The 23,264-nt window shown below is 42.1% G+C and overlaps 1 pseudogene; it reads left to right on the forward strand.

Moving 5' to 3' along the window:
- The window catches only part of LOC124974989 (A disintegrin and metalloproteinase with thrombospondin motifs 20-like), an 86,324-nt pseudogene that overhangs the window by 41,062 nt on the left and 21,998 nt on the right, over nucleotides 1–23,264 (forward strand).

A 23,264-nucleotide genomic window follows, 5' to 3' on the forward strand; every position in this document is an offset into this window, starting at 1 on the left:
TTGTATCTTTGTTCCTAGAACCAGTGGACATTTCAGTGACACTTGGGCCACAGAAGTTAGGGGTGGCAGTTTTGCCCAGTGACTATCTGTAAAGGATTGGGGTTATAATGCACTTAGGAATGGTCTTACAGCTGTAATTTATCATGCAAATTGATCATTGCATCATTTTGTAATGCATCCTGTTGACTTCTTACAGTGGCTTGTTACATATGGAAAAGGATCAAAGCAGCGGCAGGTTTGTTGTCAACTGAATGAAGATCACTTGAGTGATGGCTTCTGTTATCCAAGTACCAAACCTGAATCTCTAAGACCATGTGAGCTTCATGCATGTGCTGCTTGGAAAGTAGGATCATGGAGGTCTGTGGGTATATTTAAAGTTTTGACATTACTGCTGTGGTAAATATTTCAGCTTTGCTTTTGGATTCATTTTAGTTACCCAAAGACTGTAAATCTCATGTTTTATCATATTTGATCAAACTATAAATATTTTCATGTTCTGTGTTTTCATTGGTATCTTTACTATATTTAGAATAGGCATTGTTTAGAAGTTCTGCTGACCAGGCAGCTGGAAATCTGCAAGATGAGCAGTGATCAGACTAGATGAGCATGGGTAGCGTATTGTCCTGTGAAGATTGCCAGAGCTGATGGAAGCCTTTTCACCTCTCCCTTCTTTATCTCTTTGAAATGCAGTTAATATATTAAGTGAGATATGCCAGGTAGAGTTTGAAAGTACATTGTTTCTATAATTGTATTGACTCTGCCTCCAAAATATCAGGCATTTACTGATATGATAATTTTTAAAACTATATTAATAATATACATTTCATTAACTTCAGTATTTAGTAATGTCTACATAATATATTTAAATAAGTAGGCATGTTGATTGAATTTATTAATTTTAGATTTTTGAATGTGGCATAAAAGGCTTGTACAAAAGATGTACTGAAAGCATATTATTACCTATATATTTGTTAAGAAAATTGAAGTTTATGTAATTTTTTAAAAGCAGTGTTTGTTTTTGATATCTTTTTATCTTTATCTTTCAGTGCACAGCTACCTGCAGACTTGGGTATCAGATACGTGCTGTTAAATGTGTCAACAAGCTCGTTAGTGCAGTATTAGATGACAGAGAATGTCAAGGGGCCATCCCCGAGTTGATAGGCAGGTAAAGGAAACCTCTTTGTGGATTATAAACAAAAATATCTATTATTTAACAAGAGGATCACTAATGTGGTCAAATTATTTTTATATGTACTTTTCCCACTTAAACTTCTATGCCTTAAAAATGTGTGCATGAGATAGAATTTATCATTCTTGGTTTTGCCAGTGTTATAGCTTTATTATGAAATAGTTTACCTTTTATCTGCCATTGGATCATTTATTTAACTTGTGTATTCCTATTCTTTGAACTGTGCATGTATGACAACAGCTATTATTACGAATATTATGGAATCTTAAGTGTGTTGTGCTTTTTTGAGGTGGAGTTCTCTATTCCTTCAGAATGTTTCAACCTAATGGTATTTTTGAAGGACTTGGATCTTTCCCTCTTCTATTATCAGATGCAATGATCCAAACATTGATATTCAGTCTTACTATCCACTGCTAGCACTTGACAGTACTTTGAACATTTGGAAATAAAATTATTTACATCATCACTTTGTAAATTGGTGTGCAGCTATTCTTGAAGTAGATATGTGACAGAGGCAAAGAAATATCATATTTAATTAAAATGTGGTTGATTAATTAATTGATGTTCTTTGAGATTTTTTTTTCTTTTGAATAGGACTGTATAGTTACTCCCTGCCCAGTTATCCCCAATATTGGTGCTACTTCCTTACCAGCTGTTCCCATGGGAAAAGCAGCACAGTGGAGACATGGTTCTTGGACCCCAGTAAGTGAATTTGTTGAAGAGATGCAGTATTTTTTATGGGGGCCTTTAGATATCAGCAGAGTGTTTGGGACAGATTTGCTTAAGTTAATGTATGTATTCATTCTCAAGTATTTTGATGGGATGGACCAAGTATAGGGCTTAGAATTAGGTCACTTCATGGCTAAATTATGCTCTGCCTTTCCACAGCCTGTGTTTATGTGCAGGAAATTTGAACCTTTTGTAGATTTTCAAATCTACAAAATGAGGATAATGATACTTATGTCCTAGGTTGTTATAAGAAGCAGATGTGACATCAGGCATTTATCAACTTTTACTTAAATTACGGACATTTTCATGTTGCTTTTCTGAACTAAAAGCTTTAATGTATATAGAATATATAATTTGCTTTAGTCTTAAATATTCATTATGTCTTTTAAGATTAATGTTAATGATATAGTAAAATTATCTTATGTAGTATCTTTAATTTTTTCATATAAGTAAGCATTATTCCAAAACATTATATTAATTCATATTTTTATATCTGTTTGTGAAATTTGTGATCTAAACTGGGATATTTTCTGCCCCATCTGTATTTGACTGAGAAATGAAGCCAGGTGATATTATTCCTAATTTATTTTTCCTCAGGAAACTTGATGTTTTATGAATGTGAGCAACATTTATGGTTAAGGGAATTGGGAAAGGTACTATCTAACCTTTCGATGTTATTTTTTTTTAAGTGCTCCGTGTCTTGTGGAAGAGTTAATCAAGACTGATCCATAAGCTGTCCTGATGCTCATGATGGAATAGCAGGTGAATCACAGTGTGCACACTTGTCCAGACCTGCTGAAATATCTGTGTTTGCTTTAGCCCTTGTGGAGAATGGCAAGCAGGAAATTGGTCACCTGTAAGTATCCTTATGAGAAAATAGGAAGTGAAATGTTTAAATATAATAAATGGTATTTTATATAATATCAGTGTAGTATATTACATTGTAAATATTGGCTAAATTTCTGGTCAGTGTTCAGCATCCTGTGGCCATGGAAAAGCAACTCAACAAGTTTTATGCATCAACCACCAGCAGCCAATTGATGAGAATTACTGTGCCCTGAAGTTCGCCCTTTGGTAGAACAAAAATGTAACTTGCCACCTGCCCACCCAGCTACAGCCACTCTCCTAGTTCCTCTGAGCAGCCAAGCCAGTTCCCAGGCAGCATTTCCATTAACTCACAAACCAATGATAATCAAAATCAGGGGTCCATCTGTCATTCAGAGGAAACCAATGGAGAACAGGATCATGGGGATCAATAAGCTGTTCTTTATTGAGTTATATTAATTCTATCATTTTGTTATATTTCTGTCATTTTTTACATTTCCTTTAGCAGATCTGTATATAATGACATCAAATGCTTTTAATGCTAAATTTAACTGAAGATGGATAGTTTAAATCTTAAATTGATTAAGCATTTTTGATGTAGACTACAACTCGCCAGAGTTCTTACTAAATTGCAGAATAATGTGATATTTGATTACAAAGGAATGCACTTAAAAACAATCTGATTAGGGTGCTTTGTGATAAAAACAAGAAAAAACCCTTTAAGAAGTAAGACTACAAATGTTTATAAAAAAACAAAAATTACTGTGATAGAAATGGAGCAGAGTGAAATTGAGTAAACTACCAAAGTTCACATTTTACATGATAATAATGATACAAATTAAAGAAAAATACAAAGGTAAAATTAGGTAACATAACACTGTGTTTTGCTTTTTATATCTTCCCAGTTAAACTTAAAACTTTAATTCCTTTTTACTTAACATTTAGGATAAGGGTGAAAGATTACTTCCTAATGCATTCTTGAAAGACTTACTTTTCATCAACAAATTTTAATGATGCCCGCAGTAAAACTTAAGTGTTTTGTCACATTTTCATGCTTCAGTTCGCTTAGGGTTGAGTCAGGGAGTGATTTCTTTTTTTTTTCACCATGCAAATTCACACTGTGGAATCCGCATTTGGTGTGTGTTTCTGTGCTTTATCCTGCCCGTGTTCTCGCAGCTGTGCTGGAGGTCTTCAGCGTAGGGTTGTGGTCTGCCAGAATGAGAGTGGACAGAGTGCAAGTTACTGTGATGCACCCTCAAAACCCCTGGAGTCAAAGCTCTGTGATTCAGCCTTGTCCACACTGGAACTATGGAAGCTGGGGAGAAGTAAGTCAAAATATTCCCTAAACTTGTGGAGATGTTTACATCTCTGAAAACCTAAAGTAAAGTGCTTTTATGACTTTGAACTAATCTTACTTCACTATCCTGTACTGGTGGATAATTTTACTTCACTCTATATGGAAAGAGGTTTCTTTTTTTAATTGAGAGATCAAAACTCTTTTCTTTTTTAATAGGTTTTCTCTCATGGTATAAGGTCACTCAACACGTGATAGAAAGCATGTAATCCAGATTATGAATAAAACCTGCTATGCTACCCAGTATGTCTGTAAATTACTACTATATTTCTAAAATTACTACATTATCATTCAAGTTTCTTAGAAAATTGGATTGATATAAAAACAGAAAGCAAGTTTGATATGAAGACCATATTTTATTCCCATTGTTTAGTCATTCATTTGATGAATCTTCTCCTTTAGGTTAGAGAGTTGTCAGTCATTAAAACTTTTCATCATGCTCTGGCACTCTTAGGCACTGTAAATGTAAAGATAATTTCCAAAATGGTCACTTTGAATATTAATCCCAACCATATCTTGGGTGGGAAAGAATAGGAAGCAATGATGTATGTTCATTTTGGATGAATTAAATAAATCAGCTGATTTAATTAGTCAAATGTTTTTGCTTAATTATTTTTATTACATAATTTTCTTCATAGGAAATTCATTGGAAATCATTGTTTACAGGCATACTTTTGGCCAAGTGCTAATAAATATCAAGTAAATTATAATATACACTTTACTATTTTCCACAATTCAACTAACTTTATTATTTCTGAATGCAGGCATGTTCATTTTCAAAATTGAAATCATAGGAGAAATATAAACAAATAAGAACCTTTATCATTTTGGTATATTTCCTGCTAGATTTTTGCTCTGTATAGGGTTCAGAAACAGATTTATATTATACATGCTGCTTTGCTGTCTATGGTTTTCATATAAAATGTATTCAGTATCTATCCATGTGTATAAAATTTGACCTGTCTTATTAGCTCTCATGGCTACATAAAAATTCATTGATTAAAATCCATACATTATTTAATTGGTCCTTTTTACTTAGGTAAATCAGTTTTATTTCTGGCTTAACAAATAGTATTGTTATAGACTTAATGCCTTACTGGAATATTTTCCTACTAAGTCTCAAAAATTGTCAGTTTTTCTAATAACCATGAAATTAAAACATTTTTATTCAGGAATAAATGTTGACAATTAGAAATAATAAACTTGAAGCTCTAGCATTAATTATATTTAAACAATGAATAAAGCAATATAGTAGTCTCTGATCATCACATAGATTTGATATTTCCTCTTCTTATTTTTAGTGTACACAAATATGTAGAGGAGGAATAAAATCAAGATTTGTAATATGTCAGTTTTCCAATGGCCAACAGTCACCAGAGCACAACTGTGAAATCCTAAACAAACCACCTAGTGTGATACAATTTCATAGCATGCTTGCCCTGATGATGTATCACGGCATTGGGGACCATGGAAATTGGTACAGTAGTATTCTCAATCTTATCTTTTTGTTTTCTTTTACTGTGTGCCTTTCACTTTAATTTCCTTTCTTTATAAATTATGAAATCAAGAGCTTCCTGGAATGATTCTAGGAGAACTGCAATGAATTTTTCTGTCCCATTTGGGCTGCTAGTGAGTGGAGTGAGGTAACATTAAAAACATGAGGCTATTTCTTCTGATCTTTTTTAAAAACAGACCATTGGCCTTCTTGGCTTGTATTATTAAATTTGATAGTTGTAAGAAGGATTGATTGAATTTTAAGTACTATAATATTTAATAGTTTTATAGGTATTTATTTTTTGATATTTGATGAAGGATTGATTCAATTTTAAGTACTATAATATTTAATAGTTTTAAAGGTATTTATTTTTAAATGTGAATTTTGACCCATAGCACTTTTCCTATGAAAATATATTTCTTCATCACTTCTTTTGTTTCCCCTCACTCTTTACATTTGTATATAACATTAACACTTTGCTTGTAACAATGGCAAGTCAAGGCTGTCTTACTTGAGCATATAACTGTATGTAACTTTTGTCTGTCAATGTCCAATAACTGATCCAAAACCAATTAATATTATTTTAAAACTTGTTTTTATCATTGTTAAACATTATTTTGTTTGGAAATGTGAAAATTTATATTAAAAAAGAGAAAAATTACATAAAATTAATTGGTTACAGTTGCTTACACCCTAGAAAACTATGATTTATATAATAATTTATATGAATATTCACTTTTCTCCACTGTGTGGAGTGATTGTGGTTTAAGAATATTTTAATTTTCTGTGTTGTTCTTTTTTTAGATCCATAGACCAAACTCATAAATATTCCTCATGAGTGGTTCATCTTCTCTAGTGTTTTTCAAATATCCGAACTCTGAAAAATTTTTAAATATATAAGTATATTGAATTATTTTTCTGTCACTTGTGCTCTTTTAAATTATGAACAACTAAGTATATTTCCTTCAAATTAAAAATTGGCTTGAGTCTATATATTTATGAAGTTAAACCATTCTTTAGAAAACAATTATAACTCCAGTTTTACAACTAAGCATTTTTCATAACTTTTTATTGGTTCTTTTTAGTTATGTATAACATTAGGATTCATTCTGACATAATTATAAAAACATAGAATACAATTTGCTCCAAGTCAGTCTCCAATACTTCCCCTTTCCCTCCTCCACCCCTCCCACCATTACCTTCCCTTTAGTAATCTTTCTCCTATTTACTTATAACTTTTATTTATCAGTGCCTTGCAGATATACATAATGGTGAGATTCATTCTAGTATACTTATATATGTACTTAGGAAATTTAGGTCAGATTCATTCCACAATTCTTCCCTTATCTAGTCTCTTCTCCTTCCCCCTCATTGCCCTTCCTCTACTTCACTGATTTTGCTTCTAGTTTGATGGAATACCCCTTCCCTGCCTTTCCTCCTACCCCCTTATTTTGGATAGATTCTACATATCAGAGATTCAACCTTTGACTTTCTGAGTCTGCCTTATTTCACTTAGCACAATAGTCTCCAGTTCCATCCATTTACCAGCAAGTGCCATAATTTAATTCTTGTTTATGACTGAGTAATATTCCATTATGTATACATACCACATTTGCTTTGTCCATTCATCTCTTGAGGGGCACCTAGGTTGGTTCCACAGTTTGGCTAGTGTGAATTGTGCTGTTATAAACATTGATATGACTGCATCACTGTAGTATGCTGATTTTATATATTTTATTCCAAGCAGTGAGATAGCTGGGTTGTATGGTGGTTCCATTACTGGTTTTTGAGGAATCTCCATACTGTTTTCCAGAGTTGTTGCACTAATTTGCAGTCCCACTAACAGTGTATGAGTATAACTTTTTCTCCATGTTCTCATCAATGCTTATTATTATTATTATTCATAATTGAGATTTTGACAGGTATGAGATGAAATCTTAATGTGATTCTGATTTGCATTTCTCTAATTGCTAGAGATATTGAAAATTTTTTCATGTTTGTTGTCCATTTGTATTCTTTTGAGAAGTGTCTTTTTAGTTTTTCTGCCCATTTATTAGATTATTTGATTTTTTGTTATTGTTTGTTGAGTTCTTTATATATTCTGAATATTAATTTCCTATCTGGTGAGGAGGTAGCAAAGGATCTTCTCTCATTCTGTAGGCTGTCTCTTCATTGCTTCTTTTTTTCCTTTGCTGTGCAGAAGCTTTTTAATTTTATGCCATTCCACTAATTGATTTTGGTTTTATTTCTTGCACTTTAGGAGGCTTGGTAAGGATGTAAATATTGGAGAGTTGAACCTACATTTTCTTCTCTCAGTTGCAGAGTTTCTGGTCTAATTCCTAAGTCTTTGATCCACTGTGAGTTGACTTTTGTACAAGATGAGATACAGGGATCTAGTTTTGTTCTTTTAAATGTGGATATCCAGTTTTCCCAGCACCATTTGTTAAAACTAATATCAGATAACTGAATCTAGGTGGGTTTGTATCTATGTCTTCTGTTGTATTCCATTGATCTTCATGTCTGTTTTGGTGCCAGTATCATGCTATTTTAGTTACTATTTCTCTCTATTATAATTTGAGGTCCTGTATTGTGATGCCGCCAACATTCACTCTTCTTGCTCAGGATTCCGTTGACTCTTCTGAGTCTCTTACTTTTCCAAATGAATTTTAGAACTTCTTTTTCTAGATCTGAGAAGAATGTCATTGTTATCTTGATGGGGATTGCATTGAATTCATACAATGCTTTTAGAATATGACCATTTTGACAATGTTAATTCTACCTATTTAAGAACATGGGAGATCTTTCCATCTTCTAAGGTTTTTAATTTCTTCAGTATTCTATACTTTTGATTGTGGAGGATCTTCCATTCCTTGGTTAGGTTAATTCCCAAGTATTTTTAAGGTTATTGTGAGTGAGATAGTTTTCCTAATTTCTTTTTCATCAGATTCATTATTGGAATATAGGAAAATGATTGATTTGTATATGTTGATCTTGTAACCTGTTAGGTTACTAAATGTGTTTGTCAGCTCTAGAAGTCTTCTGGTGCATTTTTTGGGGGACTTTTAAATATCAGCAAACAGATAATTTGACCCTTTCTTTCCCTATTTGTATCCCTTTAATTTTCTTTAATTTGTCTGATTGTTCTGGCTAGTTTCAAGGACTATATTGAATAAGAGAGGTGAGAGTGCATATCCCTGGTCTGGTTCTTGTTTTTTGAGTAAAAGCTTTCAGTTTTTCTCCATTTGGTATGATATTAGCCTTGGGTTTGTCATATATAGCCTTTACAAAGTTAAATTTCTCCTGCTATTCATTCGTCATTCCATAGTGTATTATTTAAATCCTAGGTTTTAGAGTGGGTTCTGTTTTTTATCTTGTTTTCTGATTCATTCCATTATGATCTGACAGGATGCAAGGAATTAAATCTGTTTTTATATTTCCTAATATTTGTTTCTATCTTTAGTTTCTCTAGTGTTTTAAACATGAATGAGGGATGTACTTTGTCAATGCTTTTTCTGTATCAATTGAGATAATCATGTGATTCTTGTCCTTAAATTTATTTTTGTTTTGAATCACATTTATTGATTTGTGTATGTTGAATCAGTCTTGTATCCCTGGGATGAAACCCACTTGATCATGGTGCACTATCACTCAATGTGTTTTATGTGTGGTTTGCCAATCAGACATTATTACCCTAAGTACAAATATGATTACACATCAGTGTGATTCTATAACATGTACAGCAAGAAGAATGAGCAGTTATACTCCATTTATGTACGATGTGCCAAAATGCATTCTAATGTTGTGTATAACTACTTAAAACAAATTTTTATAAAAGAATTTTTGCATCTTTGTTCTTGAAGATACTGGCATAAAGTTTTTTTTTTTCTTGATGTGTCTTTGTCTGATTTTAATATCAGGGTTATACTGGTTTCATAAAATGAATTTGATAGTGTTTCTTCCTTTTTTATCTCATGGAGTAATTTGAGGAGAATTGATGTTAGTTTTTCTTTTAAGGTCTGGTAGCTGCTTCAATACATTACTTGATATTAATCTGTTTAAGTTTTCTATGTCTTATTGGTTCAATTTTTGTACATCCCGTGTCTCCAGGAATTTGTCAATCTTCAAGATTTTCTAGCTTGTTGGAGTATAAATTTTCAAAATAATTAATAATTGTCCTCTGGATTTCAGTTGTGTCTGAGCTGATATTTTCTTTTCATCTTTAATTTTGTTAATTTGGGTATTCTCTTTCTTTTGATTAGTTTGGCTAAAGGTTAAGCAATCTTATTTATCCTCTCAAAAAACTCTTTGTTTCATCAAGTCATTTTATTGTTTTTTTCCTCTCACTTTCATTGATCTTGGCTCTGATTTTAATTTTTTCTGTTTTTGACTGATTTTGGTGTTAATTTGTTGTTCTTCTAGAAGCTTGAGGTGCAATGTTAGATTATTTATTTGCTATCTTTCTATTTTTTTAATACACAAACTCAGTGCTATAAACTCTCCTTTTAGAACTGCCTTCACTCTCCCAGAGATATCGATATGCTGTATCACTCTTCTCATTTGTTTATGAGAATTTTTTAAATTTCTCACCTGATTTCTTCTGCTATTAATTCATCATTCAATAGTGTATTATTTAAATCCTAGGTGTTACAGCTATTTCTGTTTTTTATCTTGTTTCCTAATTCATTCAGTTATGATCTGATAGGATGAAAGGAATTGACTCAATTTTTTATATTTCCTAATATTTGCTTTTTGCCCTAAACTGTGATCTATTTTAGAGAACATTCCATGAGATGTTGAGAAGAAAGTGAAACCATTCATGGATAGATGAAATATTCTGTAGATATCTGTTAGGTCCATTTAATTAATAGTATTTTTTAGTTCTGAAAAATCTTTACTTAGTTTATATCTGGATGATCTATCTTTTGAGGACAGAGGTGTGTTGAGATCACCCAGTGTTGTTCTATCATGGTCTATTTGATTTTTAATATTGAGAAGGGTTTATTTTATGTATGTAGATCCACTATTGTCTGGGGCATAAATATTTGCAATCATTATATTTTGTTGGATGATTCTTATAACCAGTATGCAGTGACTTTCTTTGTTTCCTCTGATTAACATTGACTTGATATCTACTTTGTCTAATACAAGAGTAGCTACCCTCTTTGTTTTTCTAGTACTATTTGTATGGCATATGTTTTCAGCTCCTTTCACCTTCAGTCTCTGTCTTTGTAAGGTTAGTCTCTTGCAAACACAATATTGTCGAGTCTTGTTTTCAATCCAATCAACCAATCTATGTCTTAAGATTGACGAGTTTAGAACTTTTACATTCAATGTTATTATTGAGATGGTTTTAATTTCCTGCCTTTTTGACTTATCCCTAGGCTTCATTCAGATTTGATTGTCTTTTAATTGACTATTCTAGTGTAATTCATCCTATGCTGGTTTTCATTTTTATTTTTCATTTCTTCTTCATGAAATATTTCATTGACTATTTCATAGTACAGGCTTTATGATTATTAATTATTTTAGTTTCTGCTTATCATGGATAGTTTTTATTCCATCTTCAATCCTGAGGATCATTTTGCTGGACATAATAATCTTAGTTGGCACCCATTTTCTTTCAGAGTGTGGTATTTATTATTTCAATCCCTCCTTGTTTCTAGGGTCTGGAATGAGAAATCAGTTGAAATCCAAATTGGTTTCCCTCAATGTGACCTGCTGTTTTTTTCTTGAAGCTTTTAGAATTATATTCTTATTCTGCATGTTAGACATTTACATTATACTGTATCTCAAATGAGATTGTCTTTGAGTCTGTGAATTTGAATTCTATATACATCTTGTATTTGAATTTCCATCTCATTTCTAAGATTTAGAAAATTTTCAAGTATTATTTCATTGAAAGGATGATACATTCCTTTAGTTTACATTTTGGAGTCTTGATCTACCCTGGTAATTCTTAAATTTGGACTCGATGTTATCCCATATATCTTGAATATTCTGGTCTTATCATTTTTTTATGGTTAACATTGTTTTCAAGTTATGTATTTTGTCTTCAAGACCTGAAAATCTGTCTTCAAAGTTGGTGATGCTTTCCATTTAATTTGGTTTATTATTTGGTTTCATTTCTAGGATTTCCTTTTTTTCAGAATCTATCTATTTATTGAAATTATCTTTCACTTTCACTTTCTGTGTTTTCTAATTTCACTCCTGACATCTTCTTTTAGCCTGCTGAACAATTTAACCATGAACATTCTGAATTCTTTTTCTGACATTTCCACTGTTGTGTCAATGGAGTCAATTGTTTACGTGTTATGGCCTATTTGGGGTGGTTTGCTCCCATGCATGTTCACATTGCTTGTCTGTCTAACCATCTATTGAGATGGTTATTGCTTCCTTTTATAGTGTGACCCACTGTTCATAAATACGACAACATCTGTGCAATATTCGAAGAAAAGCCAGTGTTTGGTTGAGTATCCATGGTTGCTCATTATCCTGTGGTCCTTTGGCCAGTTTTGGTTGAATGGTGTTAGGGGGAAAGGGACCATTTTCAAAACCATTTTATGCCTTAATTTTAAAAATGAATGGTTGTGTGCTATTGGAGTAATGGAAAATATTTTTTCTCCATTAGGTCAAATACAGGAATCCCTCTGCCCATGCCCCACCCCAGGGCTGTCAGAGAGCTGTCTGCTGTCCCACATGTGTCTGTTGGGACAGAAGGAGAACTGCTGGGAAGGAGGGTTCCTGGCTGCATGACATCCGAAGGCGGTGGCAGCTTTGAGATCATGGACCCTGTCTTCCTGCACTTCCTCTGGGAACAGTGGAGTGGACAGCTGCTGAGAACACAGTGTGGGTGTCACCCAGCGTCTGGCTGAGGGCTTCAGCAGGGCAGGCTGGGAGGGACTGGTACCCTGCCTACACAGTCCTTTCCCTTGGTATTGAAGCCAGAATAACCCAGCTCGTGTGCTAATAAAATCTGTTGTTATTTATGTTTGGGCTGCTTTCTTTCAATTTTGGTATCAAGATTCTCCACTTTTAAAATTGCATCTTCATTGCTTAGCTGTCCTGGGGACAATAGCTGGTTCCACAGTGTAAGACCTGTTCGTGTTTGACCACTTCAATCCAACATTTCCACTTGCTTTCTTGTTTTAGAAAGAGAAAATAATCCCCATCCCTCCACTCGAATAGAAGCATCCACTAACCAAAGCCCATGAGTGGACTGTCCACTGAGTATTCACAGTGAGAGCTCCTGCCCTTGCTGACTCTGTGATCTCCTGGTATGAGGTCTCTACCCAGGAATTTGTGGCTATTTTTCTTTCATTTTTTGAAAATTATTCACCTGAATGATTCAAACTTTTATTGTGACTATAAATTAAAACATCTTCCAATGTGAAGGTTATATTCCATGTGCCCTCATTCTGTGATCTGGCTTGTTTTTCTGAGCTGATTCCACACATTGGTTGTTGACCACCCAAAACTGACCCAATACTGGAGCATCCTGCCCTCAAATAAGACCTGACCCCACAGAAATATCCCACTTCCCCAGAGACTTCCAAGGGGGACTTGAGACATCAGTCTGCCTCTTTTCTTCCTCCTCAACAAAGCCCAACACGGGTCCCTCCAGTGTGCATGCTGGGGGCGTGTAAATACATACATGGCAAGTTAGACTTGCACTCCACATAAACACATGGCCCTCTGATGAGGGACCTGGGGTGGCCAGCACCGTCCCCCTCCACACCCTGAAGCCTCCTCACAGGACGGCTAGCCTCACACCCAAGCCTAATCCCTTCACCCTCATGTCCTCGACTGACAGCTCTCCCCACCCCTGCAGCTAGCATGGCAAGAAGTTGCCCGCACCGTGACGTGAAAGTGGACAACATGGAGCTGGTGGCCATGCAGAGGCCACTGTGACAGTAAGGAAGGCTCACAGGAGTTGCAGAGACAGTGGTCCTCATGCCATGGAGTGGCCTGACCAAGGTTGGAGCTGCCACCATGACTCCAGTTGTGTGAGAAGCGGTCTCTTCCTGTGGACGCTTCCACTCAGCCTTGCTGCTCCTGGAGCTGATGCAACGTGAACTGCCATGGTGGACACTTGTTTTCTTGATGGTACTTATCCCGTGTAACAGGATAAGCGAAAATGCTGAATCATGCAAAGTCCTCCCTGTTTTCATGCCTTTATGAATTTTTTAAAAATTTCTAACAGAGCTGCATTATTTCCTGAATATATTTGATCACATAATTTACTACAACTTGTCAGCAGGAATCCTTTTGGAGCACTTGGGGAAATACTGTCTTAGTTTAAAACCAGGATTGGCTCTGAGGAAACAATGGGGTGGGCAAAGCTCCTTCGACATCTGTCCCCTGGCTGAAGGGAGCAGTGGCCTTAGAAAGGCTTCCCACCACACCAGCCTCTGGCTGGCTCACGGGCCACCCTCAGGCCTGCTTCCCACAGTGAGGCCACAGTGAGGAAGAGGCCCTCCTGGGCTGGGCCCCTGCTGCACCCCACCTGGCTCTCTCTGGCCTCCCAGCCCCCTCCAAAGCTGGGAAGTCCTGGCTCAGCCTGTCTCATGTGTCAAATGTGAGGCTGGCACCATGGTTCAGCTGGTCTTTGGGGGTGGGGACCATCCCTGGTCATAGGAGCTCCAGTATCCTTGCTCTGCCCTCTCATGTAGGAGCTGTGGTTCCTGATGGGCTGTGGAAATGGCCCCCACGGGCAGTCTCCTGCACAGGGAGCCCCTGGCTGGCTGGTCTCAGGGCCCCCTCCCCTGCCACATTTTAAACAAAATTGCTCCAGCCCAGGTCCAGTCTGCTATACGGGGTTGCAGGTGAGGGATGCCCAGTCACAGACTCCATGTCTTTAAATGCCACCTGAGTCACTGTGACCTCTCAGACCCCACTCTGCATTTTCACGTTCAAGCTCTGCAGTGGTTGTACTGATGCTTCTTTCCAGCATTTGTGCACTTCCTGGGGTCATTCCATCTTCGGGCCATGGCCCTGCTGGCAGTATACACCTACTCTCTGGCAAAGTCCCTGCCACACAGCTTCCCTCACAGGAGGAAGACCACCCCAAGCAGGAGCCGAGGGCTGGGGAAGGCCCATCCATCCCAGGGCAGGCTGGGCTCACCTGGCAGCTTTGCACAGCCAGGCCCCAAATGCAGCCAGAGGCTGGTGCCCAGCTGGCTCCCGCAAGCCCTCCCTCTCAGCCACCTGCCTGGGCCATGTTCAGCAGGGCCCTGTCTGGGCTCCATCTGTTCTCTGCTAATGGAAACTGGAGTGTGGGAGTGGAGATGTTTTTGAAACAGGTTTTTCAGGTGGGGTCACCAATGATTAACCTTTCTTTATGCCGCAGCTTTCTCCTCTGGCCCAAGTCATGTGACTAATACCTGGTGCATCATGAGCCATCATTTGCGAGGTTTCAGTGCTTCTGTGGGATGGAACCCTGCACTTGTGTGGGCTGTGGCGGGAACATGGGTGGCGGAGCATTCACCAGATATTTATAAAGATAATTGTTGCCTGCAAGGCTTCTAGACACACACTTGTCCACACTCCAGGGAGGAGCAGGGCTCTTTATCATGTCTGGACTTAATAAAGGAGAAATAATATGGGCTGTGGAGCTGGCTACAATGTGTTTTCTCCAGTAATCCTCTGTTTCTACTTTCTGCTCAGAATTGTGTCCACAGCAAACAACTTCACCATGTGGTGCAGCTTGGCTTCCCCACCCCTGAGGACAGAGGAGGGTCACAAAGGATGCCCTTTGCATGTAATCGGATGCAGAATGGGGCAGAGCCCCACTGTCCTTGCTGCCCTTTTGTGAACAAGTCTAATCTCAATCTGGAAACTGGTCCTGATGGCTTTCCAACCACACACTCCAGCAAGCTCTGCTTCCTGGGCCAGGGAGGACTGCCCCACCCCGGGGCGAGCCAGACAGGAGCCTGACCCCCCAACACCCACAGAGGAGCCAGGACAGCCTGGAGAGGGGAGCCTGGCCAGCCTACCCTGGCCCGCTTTCTGTAGACCTGTTCAGACCAAGGGACCGCAGGAGGATCTGACCGCTTCTGTCTAAGTGGTCAGGAACCATCGTAACACTGAATAGGAGATAAAGCTTTAGTTCCAAAATTGTGCTTTTTCAGGTAAGTTTACATTTTAAATACCCAAGGTGTGTGTAGATGGCTTCCTCAGGGCCCCAACGAGAACTTTCCCCACCTTTCCAAACTCCCTGGGTCAGGCACGGGGTTCTTACTTAGTTCTTAGTACTCCAAGCATGCCAACATTTCTGCTCAGGTTAAAATAGTTGTTTGTCATATTAATAGAAATTTATATGTCCACACATATTTTAACATTTTTCTAGGTAATTGACGGAGCCATGTCAGACGCTCCCCCTGGGTCAGTGGAGTCAGAAAGGCCAGCCAGTCTCACAGAGACACCAATAGGCCAGTGCAGGTCAGAGGGAGGAGGCGAGGCCCCTGGGCCCCACAATGGGCATTTGCTCACCATGGGCATTTGCTCACCATGGGCATTTGCTCCAGGCTTCTGCTGGAGTCTTCATAATTCATATCCCACCTGGGGCTTGGGGCTGCAGGACGGATTGAACACAAGAGTGCCCAGCAGGAAGGGGACTGTGGCCGTGACCCCTGGGGCACGTCAGGCACTTTTCAATCATACAGTCAGTCATGCCTCAGAGACAGCACCCAGGATGGCTAGCACCCCAGACTCAGAGGCCTGCAGGTCACACAGAGGACTCCAAGGTCCAGGAGGGAGTTGGACAGGTACCAGTTGAAGCAGTTCTTGCCTCTCACCTGTCATCCTCAAAACCACAGGTAGCTCCAAGTCCTCCTGCTGACCCGGTTCTGGGTTCTGGTCCAGCAGGGCCCCACTACAATAACCTAAAACCCCCAGAGGCCTGGGGAGGTGACCCACAGGCTGTTGTTCCTCTGAATGAGAGTAGCTTTGTTTCCTAAATCAGCTGTACTTCCAGAGCTGAAAATGAAGAATCCTCCCCATGGAAGACCCTTCCTGCTGGTGATGGGGTCTGCCAGTGTCCTGTGGAGATTGCACAGGGTGTCTTGAGACACGGAGTCCTGGGCACCTCTGAATAGTTCATGGGGCTCAAAGTCATAGTCCTTTCTAAGGCCAAGTTTGAAAACATATTTATATAAATCTAAATGTTCTCTCAAGGCATCAAAAATGACAATTTTCACAATCACAAAAACTGTTTGAAATAGGAGTATGCTGCGTACATACAAGGCCGACTTGCTAAGGGACAGTCAGAGTTTTGGGCAGACCCTGATTCTGCTGTGATGAACGCTAGAAACAGCCTGATCTACTGAGACAGCGAAGCCAGTGTCCCTTTGTGATGGACATGTCCATCTGCCCCACACACTGTGTTGGCCCTGAATCCCCTGTGGTGGCTCCTAATGTGGAGAAGAACTGAGTTTTGAATTTTATTTGATCACAAATAAATTAAATTCAATTTTAAATTTAAAAAGCCACACATGGCAAGTGATTTCCTCATTGGACAGTACAAAAATTGGGGGAGGGGTAGTGGATCTTTTTTTTGAGTTATTGCTCCATACAACTCTCCACCACAGGGGCAGGAAACCATGTGGAATAAGCACAGTCATCCTGTGACTCAGAAAAATTGATTTTTATAAGTCAAAAATTTAATGTTAATTTCATATGTTTTCTTTTTCATTGATATAGCACAATAATATCCCTTTTGAACTTGAGATGAGAAAAAGAGAATCCATCACTACCAATTCATTGCATTTGCTGATGTCCTTATGGGATAGTGTTTAATTCAGATGTTGTCCATTTCTTTTAAAATGCTGTCTCATGGATCAATTACACAAGCAGATGTACCCCCACAAGACACAGATCAATATAAAGGCAATTAGCAATATTTTGATCCTTTAAAAATAAAACAATGAAGAACCCTTTTCCTAAGAGGCTCTTGTGGGAGATGCTGTTCAATAATAAGATAATAAAATGTTTGAATGACAGTGTCATCGAAGGCCGATAGCAACAGATCTTGTTCTTCTCTTGATTTTATTTTTATAGGCAGGATAAATTAAGTTACACCAGCTCTCTGCTCAACAACCTGAAATGCCTTCCAACTCAGCCCCCAATCTCCCTGAGAAGGACCAGCTGAAGGGTGACCGGGAACAGAGGTGGCCTTCCATGCTGGCATGCCTGACAGGCCACGAGGAGAGAGGGGACACTGCCCTTGGTTGACCTGGTGTTAGGAAAGTTGCAGCAGCCCAAACAGTAAATCACAGGTGGTCCTGAGATCAAGGACACATGATCTAGGACATCTCCCAGGAGCTCTGGGCTTGAATGGAGCAGCCCAATGCTTCCTCACCATGGCCCCTGGTTCCCACACAAGCCAGAGAAGACTTCTTGCAGTCTGGCCAGGACTTGGAGTTAACAAACTGTTTAGAAACACCCTCACTTCTCATTGGTAAACATGGCATCTGCTGATATATATTGAGGAACTTAGTGTTTTCCTGCAGTGTTTTCTGGTACATTACCTGAACTCATTGCCAATGCACACATGAAGCTACATGGCCAGCTAGCATTGAACCCCAGTGTTCCGCCACCAGTCATGGGCATTGCAACAATAATTTGACAGGTGATAAAAAAGAATAAGCTCTTTGGTGCAATTTTTATAGTCTATTCTTCACAGTCTCTGTCATTGAAGTGGAAGGAATGAAGATGTACAATTTAACCAGTATGTTTACATGCATCCAACAGATATTTTTATTTTGGAGATTAATTGAATTACACCTATAAAATACTTATATTGTATGCTTATCATCCAGAGATGATTTTGAGTAATTGGGAGACGAAGTTTCTGCTACTATGAGAAGATTGCCACCGTGGCTTGGTGGGAGCAGGGTGCCTTGGCACAGGACAGTCTGGTTTTTGCCAGTGTCCTCTTGGAAGGCATCTCAGCTCTGAATTCCAACACTCTAATGAGAAAGGATCCTGTACCTGAACCTTCCCTGCCGGGCCCTGCCTGTGCCTGAGTGCTTCCTGCATCGGCACAAGGGCAGGGAAAGCAGCGCCCTTGGGGGATAGAGGTGAGCTGGCTGTTCCTCAGTCCACTGCCAAAGCCACATCATTTCAGGGAGCCTGCCTCCACATGGCCCCTTCCTCTTCACGTCCCTGCAGGGCTGGAGACGTGGGAACCAAGCAGAGCCCCTGCAGGCCCAGGGATGAGGGTCGGGGTGCTGGCAGTGGCGTGCTGGAGAATGTTTATCAACCGGTGCTCAGAAGACACCACAGGACTGAGCACAGACAGAAACAGAAGCAGGAAGTGACTGCCCCGATCTGTGGGAACGGCTGGCTCACCTGTGAACATGCAGTGGCTGACTGCAGGGGGCCAGGTAACCCATGACTGGGGGGTGGGGTGGCCCAGTGCCAGCTCTCCTGACCCACCTGGCCATGAGCACTGCGTCCTGCAGCCAGTGCCATCGCCAAATGTGACGTGTGCCAAAACGCGAGCATCCACTCTACAGCTTTGGAGAAGTCAGCTTTCCCATGGCTACAGCACCTGCAGTCACCACCCACCATGGCCTTTGAGCCCAAAACATGAACTTGGCTCTCGTCAGCACCGAGGGTTATGTCCCTCAAGCATTTGTGAGGAGTGACATTGTCAGGTGGGATCCTCCATTGTTCTGTGGTTGGGATTTCTTGTCTGACAGCGGAGTCCCCTAGGCCAGGCTCCTTGCTCCTCCTGTGACTAGTATTGGCAGGTTAAGTTTCCTGCATGTCCACAGATTCACCAACTTCAATGTTCCTGTGGCTGGAGGGACAGTGGAGGCTGGTGGGTGGTGCTGTCCTGCCCACCCTGCAGATCTCAGTCCTCCACTGAGTCTAGGGGAGCCAATGGGGACTGACTTCCAGGTTCCAGTGGACTGTCCCCTAACCGGCTACAGGACAGGCAGCCTTCCCCTGCCCTCCTCACATGTCCACCCACATGGGGCCATCCCCTGCTCCATCCCTGACCCTCAGCACAGCAGCGGCTCCTGGTGGTGGCTGGCATGTCACCTGGAAGATGAGAGAGAGAACTCCTGGAACAAGCTCTTTACTGAGGGCCCACCCAGTGTCAGGGTGATGACGGGTCCAGGTGGGGGACACATGTTGAGGCAGTCCACATGGTGAATGCATTGTGTTCTACAAGAGGCAGACCACAGATGAACCCACAGGAGGTCTGTGTCCAGGACGCAGCTGGGGCAAGCCCCAGAGAGCAGCAAAGCAGGGAGGTGGGTGCAGGGCTGTGTGCAATGCTTATGGGGAGGCTGCAGAGGGCCTCCCTCACAGGACAGCAGCCTGGGCTGGGCTCAGGGCTGAGCTCTCCCTGGCTGGAGGTTTGTAACCAGTGGTGCACGGAGAGAACAGGAAGCGGAGGAGAGAAGCAGTTGTGCTGACCCGGCAGGGCCCACAGGCCACGCTGCAGACTCTGGCACTTAATCTGAGTGGAATGTGATGCCCCTGCAGGATTTGAAACCAGGGGCAACAACATTTGTGCAGGGAGGGGTGGTCTCTGATCTCTGTGGGAGGGGCCAGGTCCTCAGAGGACCCTGGAGGTGGGGGTGGTAGAAAAGGCAGGGCTGAGGCTTGGCGGGAGGCCACAACATGGTTGTAGGGAGCATGCACAGCTGAGCAGCGCAGCCTCTGCTTCAGGCCAAGGCCAGGGACAGTCATGTGGCAGAAGGTGAAGGAGGATACGGGAGAGCCGAAAGCTCAGGGCCAGCCAGGCTGGGGGCACTAGTGCTAGACAGCACGGCAGGTGAGGTGGCATCTGGCACTTTCTAAAGAAAGGTGTGGGGGTGGGGAATATGGAGACATTTCCAGGCCAGGCTGAGCTGGTTCCTGTGAGCTGCACACAGACACATGGGCAGTGTGGCCTCCTATCAGGTGAGGACATCTGGCTGAACTCCTGCTACCCCATGAATGATCTGGAATCTTCCTGTTCCCATTAGCAGATGTGACCAGAGTAGTCTGGACAAGAGAAGCACCCCAGCCCCAAACATCACCATGGCCACATTCAGACTCTGGCTGTATTGTAAAATAACCTATTCCTCAAGTGACTAGTGTGCACACATGACTGAGCAGCATGAATAGAGAGAGAGCACAGCACTCTCGCAACAGCCTGGATGAGAAGCCTCTGTGTCCAGTTCAGCCCAAAGCAGAGGACCTCAGATTACATAAACCAGTCTGGTTCCTGCTCTGCCTGTGTCTTAATGCTGTAGTCAACAGACCTCTGCTTCCTGGGACAGGAGGCACTGGGCCTCTACTTCCTGGAACAGGAGGAACTGGGCCTCTACTTCCTGGGACAGGAGGTGCTAGACCTCTATTTCCTGGGACAGGAGGTGCTAGACCTCTATTTCCTGGGACAGGAGGTACTGGACCACTACTTCCTGGGACAAGAGGCACTGGGCCTCTACATCCTGGGGCAGGAGGCACGGGGCCTCTGCTTCCTGGGGCAGGAGGTACTAGGCCTCCAATTCCTGGGAAAAGGGATACTAGTCAGTGAAGACTGCCGAGTCTATCTAAGAACTGGGGCCAGGGCCATGGAGGGTCTGCTGGATTTGCTGGCTGCTGTGGTTCTCTGCTGGGCTGGTGATGCCATAGTAATTCCACAGGAGACTTTTCCAAAACATACATACCTGCCTCCCACCTTGGCCAACTTCACTCTTCTGCCCTGCATGGTCCAGAATCTCAGGACAGCAGCAGGGAGGCGTCATACTGGAGGAAAAAAGACTTCCAGGGCCCCTGGCCATGGCTCTCCCAGCCAGGAAGTCACCTCACCATCTTTGCTTCCTGTCTGCTATTCTTGGGAGATGCTGAGCACAGGTCTACAGATGGTGTTTCACGTGGCCACAGGCTGCTCTACAGAAAACCAGAGCAACACTTCTCCACTCACCCTTCATCTTTCCATATTTGTTTATGCAGCACATCCTTGGTGACCAGACCCACAGGACAGTGGTGGCTCCTGCCCTCCAGAGGCCCTTGAGCAGGCTGCAGTGTCCCCTGTCTACAATGACAGCAGGAAGAAAGCAGGCCAGGAGGAGGCCTGAGCTAGGCAGTGGCGGCCCTGGCTCTTCTCCTCAGCACGGTCAGATTGCCCTCCCTCCCACGGGCCTGTGGGTTGGGACTGAGTGGAGACTAGCCCCAGGACCCTATTCAGGGCCCTGTGGTGGAGAAGCTCTGAGCACCTCCCTGCGACACACACTGCCACCCCGCCCAGCTGGGCAGACATCTGCACCTTCTGCAGGAGGGTGCTTCAGCAGAGCCCTCAAGAGCTACCTCTTGTGCCACCCAGGGAGCACCAGGACAGACAGCATGGGCTTAATTGAACACGCATCCTTCACAAAAGTCCAGATGACCCAGATGGGTGCCCTGAGGCTGCACGGGTCGTGGGACAGCAGATGGACTGGCGGGAAGCCTCGCTAACCCACAGGGCCAGGGCTTCTGACTCCACCAGGAGGAGACCAAAGCCAACATGCTGGAGTGTCTGAGGCTATTTCTGGACACATGTGATCTCTGCCCCTCCCCTGCTGTCCTCACCCCTCTAGAAAGGCCTGGGTGGGGTTCCCATGCAGGGTTCCCAGGTCAGCAGTGGTCAGTATGGCCTGCTTTCCTGAGCAACACACCCTCCAGGACCCCAACCTGCATCCTGCTGGGCCTCAGCAAACCCTGCAGGGTTGACGGTCTGCAGTCTGAGGGCCTCACCTTGTGCAGGGATGGGGCAGTGGGGAGCCCTGCCTCCAGGTGGAACTGCGGTGTGTGGTGGTGGAGTCTGCCCACTGCAAAGCTGGGAGCAACAGTGAACTCAGAGGCACCCAGGAGGACCCACGCTGCTTTGTGCACACACTCCTGCCATGCTGCCTTCAGCTGGGTCACAGGTTCCTGCAGGAACAGAACCCACAGTGGGATGCTTGAGGGACCAAGCATTCAGACCAAGCCTGCTGGAAACAGGGCTGAGCCTCCCGGACCAGGTTCCAGGGCTCAGTCTGCCACCTGGGCTCAGGTCTGTGTCATCACACACATGAGAACTCCTCTTGGCCTTTAGCGGTGCCCCAGGGTCCAAGGTGCATGCCCAGTTCACTCCCATGGTGTGTGCTGTTGCATCAGTTTTCACATCAGACTGATGTGACTCACTTGGCCTGAACACAGACACAACCAGGATTGGGTCTCTTCCACCCTCACCCCTGCAGCCCTGCAGAGAAGGCCAGACCACAGCCAGGAGAAGCCCGCCCTGGCCAGCAGAGACAAGGTCATAGGGCAGCTGCTCATGTAGCTCAGGTAGCTGGGGAGAAGGCCATGCCCTCTGGGGCTCTGGGGACCTGGCTGACCCAGGCTGGTTGAACCTCATGGCATGCTGGGGTCACTGCCTGTGACACTCCTTGCTGCAGTCCCTGGATGCCTGTCCCTGTCACTCCAGGACCAGGTCCATGAGGACACTGCAAGAATAGAAGGTCCTGCTTGTCTGGCAGAGGAGGCCAGCCCAAGCCCCCAGGTCAAACCATGCAGCCTCTGCAGAGGGACTTCCCGGACCCATCTGAATTTGCTCAAGTGGGCCATCTCTGAGGTGTGCCATCTCAGGAAACCAGAGGGGAGGCCTCCCTGGCCTGTTCCCTCCTCTCAGCAAAAGTAATTTTCAGATTTGG

The sequence above is a fragment of the Sciurus carolinensis genome, unplaced genomic scaffold, assembly GCF_902686445.1.
Source record: "Sciurus carolinensis unplaced genomic scaffold, mSciCar1.2, whole genome shotgun sequence".
Lineage (NCBI taxonomy): Eukaryota > Metazoa > Chordata > Mammalia > Rodentia > Sciuridae > Sciurus > Sciurus carolinensis.